This window comes from Salmo salar, chromosome ssa03 (genome assembly GCF_905237065.1).
Source record: "Salmo salar chromosome ssa03, Ssal_v3.1, whole genome shotgun sequence".
Taxonomy (NCBI): Eukaryota; Metazoa; Chordata; class Actinopteri; order Salmoniformes; family Salmonidae; genus Salmo; species Salmo salar.
The window spans coordinates 6,607,690-6,623,144 of NC_059444.1; the positions used below are offsets into that span (position 1 = coordinate 6,607,690).

The 15,455-nt window shown below is 41.3% G+C and overlaps 1 protein-coding gene across 2 annotated transcripts in view; it reads left to right on the plus strand.

Annotated features, from left to right (window-relative positions):
- Positions 1–15,455, plus strand: part of LOC106596915 (netrin-G1) — a 224,165-nt gene that overhangs the window by 72,121 nt on the left and 136,589 nt on the right. The gene's annotated exons all lie outside the window — the stretch shown is intronic.

Consider the following 15,455-nt stretch of genomic DNA (forward strand, 5'->3'; position numbering starts at 1 on the left):
AAACGAGGTGGTATGCTCAGAAAAATTAGCTAGGCGATACATGTTAGCGCCATCTTGGAACCATCTAAAATCAAATATACTATTGTAAATATTCCCTTACCTTTGATTATCTTCATCAGAAGGCACTTCCAGGAATCCCAGGTCCACAACAAATGTAGTTTTGTTCGAAAAAGTTAATAATTTATGTCCCAATAGCGCCTTCTTGTTAGCGCGTTCTGAAGGCTACTCAAAATGTACTGAAGTGCGCAGGACTTGTCGTCACGAATGTGCAAAAAATATATATTTACGTTCGTTCAAATATGTCAAACTTTGTATAACATAAATCTTTAGGGCCTTTTTCAACCAGAGCTTCAATAATATTCAAGGCGGACGATTGCATTGTCTTACTAAACGTTTCGGAATGAGAGGGTACCCATGGGTGCCCGCGTCATAGTAGTAATGGCCCTCCCCCTGTGACCAACTTTCCAAGCCTCTCTTTCGGTCAGTTTCTACCTGAATCCTATTCTAATGAATCCTAACCCACGGTGTGTTTCATAGGCAAAGTGTTGAAGGTGATTCCACAAATCAGATTTCCACTTCCTGCATGGAATCTTCTCAGGTTTTGGCCTGCCATATGAGTTCTGTTATACTCACAGACACCATTCAAAAAGTTTTAGAAACTTTAGAGTGTTTGCTATCCAAATCTACTAATTATACACATACTCTAGTTACTGGGCAGGAGTAGTAACCAGATTAAATCGGGTAAGTTTTTTTATCCGGCCGTGCAAATACTGCCCCCTATCCCCAACAGGTTATTAAAACTTGTTTTTCAACCACTCCACAAATGTCTTGTTAACAAACTATAGTTTTGGCAAGTCGGTTAGGCCATCACAATTCCAGTGGGTCAGAAGTTTACATACACCGTGTTGTTGTTGACTGTGCCTTTAAAAAGCTTGGAAAATTCCAGAAAATTATGTCATGGCTTTAGAAGCTTCTGATAGGCTAATTGACCTACTTTGAGTCAATTAGAGGTGTACCTGTGGATGTATTTCAAGGCCTACCTTCAAACTCAGTGCCTCTATGCTTGACATCATGGGAAAATCAAAAGAAATCAGCCAAGACCTCAGAAAAAAGTTGTAGACCTCCACAAGTCTGGTTCATCCTTGGGAGCAATTTCCAAGGATGATCCAAGTTTATAATTTTAAAAGGCTAACTGATCATTAGGAAAACCCTTTTGCAATTATGTTAGCACAGCTGAAAACTGTTGTGCTGATTAAAGAGGCAATACAACTGGCTTTCTTTAGACTAGTTGAGTATCTGGAGCATCAGCATTTGTGGGTTCGATTACAGGCTCAAAATGGCCAGGAAAAAAAGTACTTTCTTCTGAAACTCGTCAGTCTATTCTTGTTCTGAGAAATGTAGGCTATTCCATGCGAAAAATTGCCAAGAAACTGAAGATCTCGTACAGCGTTGTGTACTACTCCCGTCACAGAACAGCGCAAACTGGCTCTAACCTGAATAGAAAGGAGTGGGAGGCCCTCAACTGGCAGCTTCATTAAATAGTACCCGCAAAACACAAGTTTCAACGTCAACAGTGAAGAGGCGCCTCCGGGATGCTGGCCTTCTAGGCAGAGTTCCTCTGTCCAGTGTCTGCAGTCTTTTGCCCATCTTAATCTTTTCTTTTTATTGGCCAGTCTGAGATATGGCTTTTTCTTTGCAACTCTGCCTAGAAGGCCAGCATCCCAGAGCATCCAGGCCAGGGGGTGCTCGGGCGGGTAGCAGGGAACCAGGAACTGAGGCGGAGCAGATGGGAGTGCGCTGCTCCACGTCGGCAGCCAATCAGTAAGGAAATCTTGGCCTGTTCGCTAGCAAAAGAGGAGGGCTGTTGCTCGAATACTAGTGAACATTGTACCAAAAAGGCTCTGCAAGTTCCGAGGTTGCCATTGTAACGCTCGGCAGCCGGAACAAACGGCTCATGGGGCAGAGGAGAAGGACTAGGGGCTGGTTGTGAGTTCTGGGCGAAGTTTCAGTCCTGCAGGTCAGAAAGGCTCTGTGAAAACTCCTTGACGTGCTACAGAAGGAATTTCAGGGCTTGGTCATGTTGCTCGAGCAGGGCGCCTTGACCGGCGAGGGTTTGGTGGAGAGGATCTAAGTCTGCTTGGGCCAGATCGTACTGTTACGTGGAGCAGGTGAACCCAAGTGCAGACTCAGACGAGGAGACAGGGATAAGGTAACCAAGGTATTTATTGAAAAGTGGGGTGTGGGGTGGGGTGCAGGCCAGGGGGAGCTCGGGCGGGTAGCAGCGAACCAGGAACTGAGGCTGCGGCTGTGGCCGGGGCAAGGGGAGTAGGGGCAGTGCTAGAGTAGGAGCAGATCCCCACCAGCTGACAAGACGAGGGACTGGAGACAGGGACCAGAGTCAGAGCAGACGGAATGAGCAGAGGCTACGATCTGGCAGCGTGGAAGTGGCAGGGCTGAGTATTTGTAGAGGTCTTGATTATGGAACAGGTTGCAGCTGGTGGGGATCTGCTCTGACTCTAGCACACCTGTCTCCACTCACACAATCAGATACACCCACACAGAGAGAGAGAGAGGGAGAGAGCACTGGGGGAGTGGCGGCAGGTTAAGGAGACACATGATGAGATGTAGAGGGCGTGGCAGGGGCAGATGTAACAACCATTTTCTAGCTCTGAGTTTCTACTTTTATCCAATGTAAAATACACCATTTCAAATGTTGCTACATAAGACCGAATTGAGTCAGTCGGTCACATATTCCCCTCAGATTACAGAGACCCACAAAGAATTCGAAAAAGCGTATAAAATGTTGATCTATTGGGTGAAATACGACAGTGTGCCATCACAGCAGCAATCTTTTTGACTTGTTTATTCATTTTCCCTTTTGTACATGAACTATTTGCACATCGTTACAACACTGTATATAGACATAATATGACATTTGAAATGTATAAAAAATATATATTGTTTATTTCACTTTTGTTTATTACCTATTTCACTTGCTTTGGCAATGTAAACGTACGTTTCCCATGCCAATAAAGCCATTTGAATTGAATTGAGTCTATAGCCATAAGAATAACAGTAATAATAGATTCAATTTAACATCCGGAGTGTTACAGTAGATTACCGGAAATCTATCTCCATGTCTGTTTTTCTTTTCATATTACCGTGTCGTGGGTCTCTGGTCTCTCTTGCTCTAGAGGGGAATTTTTTTTTTTCATTAAGCGTGGACACAGCATTTTGGTATTTATTTTTGTCTGTGAATGAGGCTCAGTATCTGGGAAGCAGCAGTTACGTCTCTGCACACACCACACACAATTACACACACACATACAAAAGCACACTGTTTACGTCTCAGAACAGCAGTCATCCCAGGGTCTGGTCATGACATCAAATGAAATATAAATATAAGAGGAGCTTCACACTCTCATCAACGTCTCTCTCTCGCTCTCTCTCTCTCTCTCTCACTTAGTGGAAGCTGTCTCTCTCTCTCTTTCTCTCTCACACACATAATGGAAGCTCTCTCTCTCACATAATGGAAGCTTTCTCTCTCTCACATAATGGAAGCTGTCTCTCACATAATGGAAGCTGTCTCTCTCTCACATAATGGAAGCTGTCTCTCTCACGTAGTGGAAGCTGTCTCTCTCTCTCGTAATGGAAGCTTTCTCTCTCACATAATGGAAGCTGTCTCTCTCTCACATAATGGAAGCTGTCTCTCTCTCACATAATGGAATCTGTCTCTCTCTCACATAATGGAAGCTGTCTCTCTCTCACATAATGGAAGCTGTCTCTCTCACACATAATGGAAGCTGTCTCTCTCTCACATAATGGAAGCTGTCTCTCTCACACATAATGGAAGCTGTCTCTCTCTCACATAATGGAAGCTGTCTCACACATAATGGAAGCTTTCTCTCTCTCACATAATGGAAGCTGTCTCTCTCTCACATAATGGAAGCTGTCTCTCTCTCACATAATGGAAGCTGTCTCTCTCTCAGATAATGGAAGAAGGCTCTCTCACACATAATGTAAGCTTTCTCTCTCTCACATAATGGAAGCTGTCTCTCTCTCACATAATGGAAGCTGTCTCTCTCTCACATAATGGAAGCTGTCTCTCTCTCAGATAATGGAAGAAGGCTCTCTCACACATAATGGAAGCTTTCTCTCTCTCACATAATGGAAGCTGTCTCTCTCTCACATAATGGAAGCTGTCTCTCTCACACATAATGGAAGCTGTCTCACACATAATGGAAGCTTTCTCTCTCTCACATAATGGAAGCTGTCTCTCTCTCACATAATGGAAGCTGTCTCTCTCTCAGATAATGGAAGAAGGCTCTCACACATAATGGAAGCTGTCTCTCTCTCACATAATGGAAGCTGTCTCTCTCTCACATAATGGAAGCTGTCTCTCTCTCAGATAATGGAAGAAGGCTCTCTCACACATAATGGAAGCTTTCTCTCTCTCACATAATGGAAGCTGTCTCTCTCTCACATAATGGAAGCTGTCTCTCTCACACATAATGGAAGCTGTCTCACACATAATGGAAGCTTTCTCTCTCTCACATAATGGAAGCTGTCTCTCTCTCACATAATGGAAGCTGTCTCTCTCTCAGATAATGGAAGAAGGCTCTCACACATAATGGAAGCTTTCTCTCTCTCACATAATGGAAGCTGTCTCTCTCTCACATAATGGAAGCTGTCTCTCTCACACATAATGGAAGCTGTCTCTCTCTCACATAATGGAAGCTTTCTCTCTCACACATAATGGAAGCTGTCTCTCTCTCTCTCACATAATGGAAGCTTTCTCTCAATTCAATTCAAGGGGCTTTATTGGCATGGGAAACATATGTTGACATTGCTAAAGCAAGTGAAATAGATGACAAACAAAAGTGAAATAAACAATAAAAATTAACAGTAAACATTACACTCACAGAAGTTCTAAAAGAATAAAGACATTTCAAATGTCATATTATGTCTTTATACAGTGTTGGAACGGTGTGCAAATAGTTAAAGTTCAAAAGGGAAAATAAATCAACATAAATATGAGTTGTATTTACAATGGTGTTTGTTCTTCACTGGCTGCCTTTTTCTTGTGGCAACAGGTCACAAATCTTGCTGCTGTGATGGCACACTGTGGTATTTCACCCAGTAGTTATGTGAGTTTATCAACATTGGGTTTGATTTTGAATTATTTTTGGATCTGTGTAATCTGAGGGAAATTTCTGTCTCTAATGTCATACAGCTCAGTTTCCACCTCATTTTGTGGGCAGTGCGCACATAGCCTGTCTTCTCTTGAGAGCCAGGTCTGCCTACGGCAGCCTTTCTCAATAGCAAGACTATGCTCACTGAGTCTGTACATAGTCAAAGCTTTCCTTAAATTTGGGTCAGTCACAGTGGTCAGGGATTCTGCCACTGTGTACTCTCTGTTTAGGGCCAAATAGCATTCTAGTTTGCTCTGTTTTTTTGTTGTTAATTCTTTCCAATGTGTCAAGTAATTATATTTTTGTTTTCTCATGATTTGGTTGGGGTACCAAGTGGTGCACCGGTCTAAGGGACTGCATCGCAGTGCTAGAAGCGTCACTACAGACGCTTCTATCCCGGGTTCGATCCTGAGTCACAAATGGCCGTCATCGGGAGTCCCATAGGGCGGTGCACAGTTGGCCCAGCCTTGTCCAGGTTAGGGTGGGCTTGGCCGGGGTAGGCCGTCATTGTAAATAAGAATGTGTTCTTGACCTCTTGGGGCTAGGTGGGACGCTAGCGTGCCACCCGTGGTGCACTCCATCAACAGCAGGTGCATTTCAAGAGCGGCAAATTTGAATCCAAATAAATGTCAAAATTCAAATTTTTCAAAAATACAACTATTTTACACCATTTGAAAGATAAACATCTCCTTAATCTAACCACGTTTTACGATTTCAAAAAGGTTTTACGGCGAAAGCATAAATTTAGAGTATGTTAGGACAGTACATTTACAAGAGTTGTGTGTAATGTTTTGTCAAGTCAAAGACAGGGTCACCAAAACCATAAAACCAGCTAAAATGATGCACTAACCTTTTACAATCTCCATCAGATGACACTCCTAGGACATTATGTTAGACAATGCATGCATTTTTAGTTCTATCAAGTTCATATTTATATCCAAAAACAGCGTTTTACTATGGCATTGATGTTGAGGAAATCGTTTCCCTCCAATAACCGGCAGTCAAGTCAGCGTCACAAATTAAATAATTAAAATTAGAAAACATTGGTAAAATATTATATTGTCATTTAAAGAATTATAGATTTACATCTCTTGAACGCAATCAACTTGCCAGATTTAAAAATAACCTTACTGGGAAATCACACTTTGCAATAATCTGAGCACTGCGCCCAGAAAAATACGCGTTGCGATACAGACTAGACGTCATGTTGGGGAGATCTAAAATCGAAAATACTATGTAAATAATCCATTACCTTTGATTCTCTTCATCAGATGTCACTTCCAGGTATCACAGGTCCATAACGAATGTAGTTTTGTTCAAAAAAGCTCATCATTTATGTCCAAAAATCTCCGTCTCGTTAGCACATGATGTAAGCCAGCCGGACTTCTCGTCATGAACGAGGGGAAAAAATATATTTCCGTTCGTTCAAACATGTCAAACGTTGTATAGCATAAATCATTAGGGCCTTTTTTAACCAGAACATGAATAATATTCAAGGTGGACGAATGCATACTCTTTTATAACGTATTGGAACGAGGGTACCCAACATGAACTAGCGCGCCAGGTGTCTAATGGGACATCATCGTTCCATGGCTCTTGTTCGGTCAGATCTCCCTCCAGAAGACTCAAAACACTTTGTAAAGGCTGGTGACATCTAGTGGAAGCAATAGGAAGTGCCAAAATATTCCTAAACCCCTGTGTTTTTCAATGGGATAGGTTTAAAGTCAATACAACACATCAGGTATCCACTTCCTGTCAGAAAATGTCTCAGGGTTTTGCCTGCCAAATGAGTTCTGTTATACTCACAGACACCATTCAAACAGTTTTGGAAACTTTAGAGTGTTTTCTATCCATATATAATAAGTATATGCATATTCTAGTTACTGGGTAGGATTAGTAACCAGATTAAATCGGGTACATTTTTTTTATCCAGACGTGCAAATGCTGCCCCCTAGACCCAACAGGTTAACTGACTTGCCTAGTTAAATAAATGTTAAATATAAAATAAATATAAAATAAATGTGGGGTCTGTTTGTGTTGGTAAACAGAGCCCCATGACCAGCTTGCTTAGGGGACTCTTCTCCAGGTTCATCTCTCTGTAGGTGATGGATTTGTTATGGAAGGTTTGGGAATCACTTCCTTTTTAGTGGTTGTAGAATTTAACAGCCCATTTCTGGATTTTGGTAATTAGCGGTTATCGGCCTAATTCTGCTCTGCATACATTATTTGGTGTTCTACGTTCTACACTGCAGAGTCTCAATTTGGTGTTTGTCCCATTTTGTGAATTCTTGGTTGGTGAGCAGACCTCACAACCATAAAGGGCAATGGGTTCTATAACTGATTCAAGTATTTTAGTCAGATCCTAATTTGTATGTCAAATTTTATGTTCCTTTTGATGGCATAGAATGCCCTTCTTGCCTTGTCTCTCAGATCGTTCACAGCTTTGTGGAAGTTAACTGTGGCGCTGATGTTTAGGCCGAGGTATGTATAGTTTTTTGTGTGCTCTCGGGCAATGGTGTCTAGATGTAATTTGAATTTGTGGTCCTGGCAACTGGACCTTTTTTGGAATAGAGTTATTTTTTGCCCTACTGAGATTTACTGCCAAGCCACAGGTCTGACAGAATCTGTGCAGAAGATCTGGGTGCTGCTATAGGCCCTCCTTTGATGGGGACAGAAGCACCAGATCATCGGCAAACAGTAGACATTTGACTTCAGATTCTAGTAGGGTGAGGCCGGGTGCTGCAGATTGTTCTAGTGCCCTTGCCAATTCGTTGATATAGATGTTGAAGAGGGTGGGGCTTAAGCTGCATCCCTGTCTCACCCCAGGAGCCCTGTGGAAATAAATACAGATGAAGTCGGAAGTTTACATACACTTAGGTTGGAGTCATTAAAACTTGTTTTTCAACCACTCCACTAACTATAGCTTTGGCAAGTCGGTTAGGACATCTACTTTGTGCATGACACAAGTCATTTTTACAACAATTGTTTACAGACAGATTATTTCACTTATAATTCACTGTATCACAATTCCAGTGTGTCAGAAGTTTACATACACTAAGTTGACTGTTCCTTTAAACAGCTTGGAAAATTCCAGAAAATTATGTCATGGCTTTAGAAGCTTCTGATAGGCTAATTTACATGATTTGGGTCAATTGGAGGTGTACCTGGGTATGTATTTCAAGGCCTACCTTCAAACTCAGTGCCTCTTTCCTTGACATCATGAGGAAATCAAAAGAGATCTGCCAAGACCTCAGAAAAAAATAGTAGACCTCCACAAGTCTGGTCCATCCTTGGGAGCAAGTTCCAACCGCCTGAAGGTGCCACGTTTATCTGTACAAACAATATTATGCAAGTGTGAACACCATGGGACCATGCAGCCATCAAACTGCTCAGGAAGGAGTGTCGTTCTGTCTCCTAGAGATGAACGTACTTTTGTGCGAAAAGTGCAAATCAATCCCAGAACAACAGCAAAGGACCTTGTGAAGATGCTGGAGGAAACAGGTACAAAAGTATGTATATCCACAGTAAAACAAGTCCTATATCGACATATCCTGAAAGGCCGTTCAGCAAGGAAGAAGCCAGTTGCACATGGGGACAAATATCGTACTTTTTGGAGAAATGTCCTCTGGTCTGATGAAACAAAAGTAGAACCCTCTGGCCGTAATGACTATTGTTATGTTTGGAGGAAAAAGGGGGAGATTTGCAAGCTGAAGAACACCATCCCAACCGTGAAGTACGAGGGTGGCAGCATCATATTGTGGGGGTGCTTTCCTGCAGGAGGGACTGGTGCACTTCACAAAATAGATGTCATCATGAGGGTGAAAAATTATGTGGATATATTGAAGCAACATCTCAAGACATCAGTCAGGATGTTAAAGCTTGGTCGCAAATGGGTCTCCCAAATCGACAATGACCCCAAGCATACTTCCAAAGTTGTGGCAAAATGACTTAAGGACAACAAAGTCAAGGTATTGGAGTGGCCATCACAAAGCCCTGACCTCAATCCCATGGAAAATTTGTGGGCAGAACTGAAAAAGTGTGTGCTAGCAAGGAGGCCTAGCAATGCTACCAACAACTATCAACAAAGCATGAGAAGACTTTGCCTATGGTTTGTTTCTTTTTCAATTATGGTGTGTCAAGTAATTATCTTTTTGTTTTCTCATGATTTGGTTGGGTCTAATTGTGTTGCTGTCCTGGGGCTCTGTGGGGTGTGTTTGTGTTTGTGAACAGAGCCCCAGGACCAGCTTGCTTAGGGGACTCTTCTCCAGGTTCATCTCTCTGTAGGTGATGGCTTTGTTATGGAAGGTTTGGAAATCACTTCCTTTTAGGTGGTTGTAGAATTTAACAGCTCTTTTCTGGATTTTGATAATTAGCGGGTATCGGCCTAATTCTGCTCTGCATGCATTATTTGGTGTTCTACATTAAACACGGAGGATATTTTTGCAGAATTCTGCATGCAGAGTCTCAATTTGGTTTTTGTTCCATTTTGTGATTTCTTGGTTGGTGAGTGGACCCCAGACCTCACAACCATAAAGGGCAATGGGTTCTATAACTGATTCAAGTATTTTTATCCAGATTCTAATTGGTATGTTGAATTTTATGTTCCTTTTGATGGCATAGAATGCCCTTCTTGCCTTTTCTCTCAGATCGTTCACAGCTTTAGGTTTAGGTATGTATAGTTTTTTGTGTGCTCTAGGGCAAAGGTGTCTAGATGGAATTTGTATTTGTGGTCCTGGCGACTGGACCTTTTTTGGAACACCATTATTTTGGTCTTACTAAGATTTACTGTCAGGGCCCAGGTCTGGCAGAATCTGTGCAGAATATCTAGTTGCTGCTGTAGGCCCTCCTTGGTTGGTGACAGAAGCACCAGATCATCAGCAAACAGTAGACATTTGACTTCAGAGTCTATTAGGGTGAGGCCGGGTGCTGCAGACTTTTCTAGTGCTCGTACCAATTCGTTATATATATATATATATATATATATATGTTGAAGAGGGTGGGGCTTAAACTGCATTCCTGCCTCACCCCACGGCCCTTTGGGAAGAAATGTGTGTGTTTTTTCCCAATTTGAACCTCACACTTGTTGTTTGTTTACATGGATTTTATAATGTGGTATGTTTTTCCCCCAACACCACTTGCCATCAATTTGTATAGCAGACCATCATGCCAAATTGAGTCGAAGGCTTTTATGAAATCAATAAAGTATGAGAAGACTTTGCCTTTGTTTTGGTTTGCTTGTTTGTCAATTAGGGTGTGTAGGGTGAATATGTGGTCTGTCAAATGGTAATTAGGTAAAAAGCTAATTTGACATTTGCTCAATACATTGTTTTCACTGAGGAAATGTACGAGTCTGCTGTTAATGATAACGCAGAGAATTATCCAAAGGTTGCTGTTGACGCATATCCACGGTAGTTATTGGGGTCAAATTTGTCTCCACCTTTGATGATTGGGGTGATCAGTCCTTGGTTCCAAGTCTTGGGGAAGATGCCAGAGCCAATGATGATGTCAAAGAGTTTAAGTGTAGCCAATTAGAATTTGTTGTCTGTATATTTTATCATTTCATTTAGGGACCATCAACACCAAGAGCCTTTTTGGGTTGGAGGGTTGGTATTTTGTCCTGTAGTTCTGTTGTCCTGTAGGCTTTAATAGATGATTCTAAGAATGGTATTTGATATTATATATGTTTTCGCTTTTTGTTCTTTGTTAAAGGGCCAAAAAGATTGGAGAAGTGGTTTACCCATACATCTCCATTTTGTATAGATAACTCTTCCTGTTGTTGTTTGTTTAGTATTTTCCAATTTTCCCAGAAGTGGTTAGAGTCTATGGATTCTTCAATTACATTCAGCTGATTGCTGACGTGCTGTTCCTTTTTTTTCCCATAGTGTATTTCTGTATTGTTTTAGTGATTCACAATAGTTCAGGTTTTCTGGGTCTCTATGTTTTTAATTGGATAGGTTTCTCAATTTCTTTCTTAGGTTTTTGCATTCTTCATCAAACCATTTGTTGTTGTTGTTAATTTTCTTATGTTTTCTGATTGAATTTCTTTGATTCGATAGGGAACATGAGACGTCAAATGTGACCGACCGGCTCGATTCAGTCTTATGTAGCAAAATTTTAAATTGTGTTTTTTACATTGCGTAAAAGTAGAGACTGAGCGCTAGAAAATGTTATATGATACACTACATTTGAGGAACAATGGCAGAGTAATTCTGCTTTGAAATACTATGGGTGTGTTTGTAAATTTAATCTGGAGTGCCAGAGTGCGCTCTGGATATTCGTAAACGCAGAACGTTGTCAGATTGTCCGCTCGTAAATTCAGAGCGTTTCTCTCTCAGAGCGTTCAAAATGCACACTGGACGCTCTGGCCGAGGAGTTGGGTTGATCCTAGCGTTCTGACCTAACAACAGCAGTCAAGCACCTAAGCTAACTGGCTAACGTTGGCTAGCTTGCTAGCTACTTCCAGACACAAATTAGAAAACAGCTCACTCTGACCATTTTAATCGCCCTAGCAGAGCTGGTTATGAAGTGTTTATATTATTGAGAGCATTGGTGACTGAAACTGTGGTGCTGGCAACAATTTAATTCATTTTTTTTGTCAACGTTTACTAACACCGGCCATATTCAAGGGTGTTGAGCGTTCGTACATTTGTCAGTTATTCTGCGCTCTGGCATACTCAGACACGAGAGTGCTCTGAAATCGGAGTAGATAGCCAGAGCGAAATTACCAGCCACTGCTATTGACAGTTGTAGCAGTGACAACATTCTATTGAAATGGTTACTTGAAAAGTGGATTATTTTGTTTAGACATGTAGCTAGCTAGCTAAACAATGAACCAAAATCCCAACTCATAACGTTACTACCCCGCATGAATCTGCATGTAGATAACCAACCAGGTAAAATGTTAGCTAGCTATCACAAGGCTTTAACTAACAATGAAAATGACTCTGAGATACGAATAATACTACTACACAGATCATACACGTAACGTTAGCTAGCTAGCCAGCCAGCCAGCTAACGTTATCGAGCTAGCTAACAATACACTTTAAATTGAAATTAAAACTACTTTCTGACAAAATTAGAAACGTTTAATATCTGAAAATGTATTTAGCTTGATCATCTTACCCGTATACCGTATACATGAATGGACTCTTCTCCTTCTCTGTCACTGACGTCATGGTTGCCCTTAGTTTTGAAGAGGTAATCCAGAGACTGATGTTTTATACAAAAGCCTTCTGTGTGTTCTCTTTTCGACTCTGTCCGCATATTTGAAATCAAACGCCAGAATTTTCTCCATCTCCTTAGTTATCATAATCTAATTTCACTGATTTAAAAACTCAGTCCTCCAGAAAGTGGAGAGCAACACTTACGTAGTTTTAGTATGTAGTTCTACTAAAGCAGCGTTAGAAAGGATTACCTGCACAGACCAGTTCATGTTATAGACAGAAGCGTATGACTGACCAATCCAAACTCATGGGTAAACCAACCAGGCCCGTAGCTAAACCAACCAGGCTCGTAATTTAACAATTTGATTCATATTTATAGATGGCATACAAGTTTGTTATTAAAGCACATGAAAGTTCACACGTTTCAAAAGGTATTTCTGCTTTAACAAAATGTTATTTTTTAAAGTTTACGTTTGAACTTTCTCCTGTGAAGTAGTGACGTGCGACATAAGCCTAGTTTCCTGATCAAGTCCCAAATATACTGTTTAGGTTTGCTACTGCCATGTTTACACCTTCACTATTACAGTGAAATGTTTTGTTCACAAAGTTGTCTAAAAGGGATTTTGTTGTTGCCTAATTGTTTTTGATAGGTTTCAACACTACTTCCTTCAATCCACAGAATTTCTTAATATTATTCAGTTCCTTTGGCTTTGATGCCTCATGATTAGAATATTGATATGTTCAAGTAGACTGTGATTTTGCTGTGATCTGATAGGGGTGTCAGTGGGCTGACTGTGAATGTTCAGAGAGACTCTGGGTTGAGGTCAGTGATAAAGTAGTCTACAGTGCTACTGCCAAGAGATTAGCTATATATATATATATATATATATATATATATATATATATATATATATATCTCTGAACCAACAACTACCTACCTATTACTGTCCCTGAACCAAGATCTACCTACCAACATCTACCTACCAACAACTACCTACCTATTACTGTCCCTGAACCAACAACTACCTACCTATTACTACCTACCTATTACTGTCCCTGAACCAACAACTACCTACATATTACTGTCCCTGAACCAACAACTACCTACCTATTACTACCAACCTATTACTGTCCCTGAACCAACAACTACCTACCTATTACTACCTACCTATTACTGTCCCTGAACCAACAACTACCTACATATTACTGTCCCTGAACCAACAACTACCTACCTATTACTACCAACCTATTACTGTCCCTGAACCAACAACTACCTACCTATTACTGTCCCTGAACCAACAACTACCTACCTATTACTGTCCCTGAACCAACAACTACCTACCTATTACTACCTACCTATTACTGTCCCTGAACCAACAACTACCTACCTATTACTACCTACCTATTACTGTCCCTGAACCAACAACTACCTACCAACAACTACCTACCTATTACTGTCCCTGAACCAACAACTACCTACCTATTACTGTCCCTGAACCAACAACTACCTACCTATTACTGTCCCTGAACCAACAACTACCTACCTATTACTACCTACCTATTATTGTCCCTGAACCAGCAACTACCTACCTATTACTACCTACCTATTATTGTCCCTGAACCAGCAACTACCTACCTATTACTACCTACCTATTACTGTCCCTGAACCAACAACTACCTACCTATTACTACCAACCTATTACTGTCCCTGAACCAACAACTACCTACCAACAATTACCTACCTATTACTGTTGGTAGCCTAGTGGTTAGTGCGTTGGGCCAGTATCCAAAAGGGTGCTGCATCAAATCCCTGAGCTGACAAGTTAAAAATCTGTTGTTCTTTCTCTGAACAAGGCCATTATCCCACTGTTCCCTGGAAGGCCGTCATTGTAAATAAAAATGTGTTCTTAACTGACTTGCCTAGTTAAAAAATGTAAAATACTGTTCCTGAACCACCAACAACTACCTACAGTGTACAATATTACATCCATTCTTTCCCCATAACCTCCTTGTCTCTCTCTCCCTCCATCTCCCTACTCTCTGTCACATTCTCTCTCTCCTCTGACTGTCTCTGCCCCCCTGGTTCAACATAATTTGTTTTCTATTATCTCTCTCTTTCCTCTCCTGCCACCAGTCCCTTCCTTCCATCTCTCCCTCATGTCTCAATATACTGTAACTCTCTCTAGTAAGAATAAGAGATACTCTGAATGATTGGCTATGAAAAGCCAACTGACATTTACTCCTGAGGTGCTGACCTGTTGCACCCTTGACAACCACTGTGATTATTATTATTTTACCCTGCTGTTCATCTATGAACATTTGAACATCTTGGCCATGCTCTGTTATAATCTCCACCTGGCACAGCCAGAAGAGGACTGGCCACCCCTCATAGCCTGGTTCCTCTCTAGGTTTCATCCTAGGTTCTGGCATTTCTAGGGAGTTTTTCCTAGCCACCATGCTTCTACACCTGCATTGCTTGCTGTTTGGGGTATTAGGCTGGGGGTTTCTGTGTAACAGCACTTTGTGACATCAGCTTATGTAAGAAGGGCTATATAAATACATTTGATTTGATTTGATTTGATTTCAGAATGGTATCACCCAACACCTATTAGGTGGTAGTCATGGAAACACAACCACTTACCTCAGTCAGCAAACCTTGCAGACCCAGGGCTCCTCAGACATGTTCAGCCTTATCAGGTAGTATCCTTATCAGGTAGTATCCTTATCAGGTAGTATCCTTATCCTTATCTAACATCTGTAGGAGCAGAGGCCTGGTGACATGTTTCTGATGAAACACCAGCGAAGTCTGGCGATATAAATGACTAACTGCCTGGCTAGATAGGATCCAATATACGTAGTAGAATCTTGCCTCTCATCTCGCAAAGTAATCAAATGTACACAAGTCCAAACGTAACCGTTTGAAATACAGGATGCCGAGTCATACATTGTGAATGAATAGGCAGTCAGACCTGTGTTGGTGCTCGATGAGTTCAATATTAGTGCAGCGTTATCAGTATTCTGTGATGCAGTGAACATGCCTCTTGTTAAACATGAAGAATGGTTTGAAATGTGTTGGATTTATCATAACTTCATAATCATA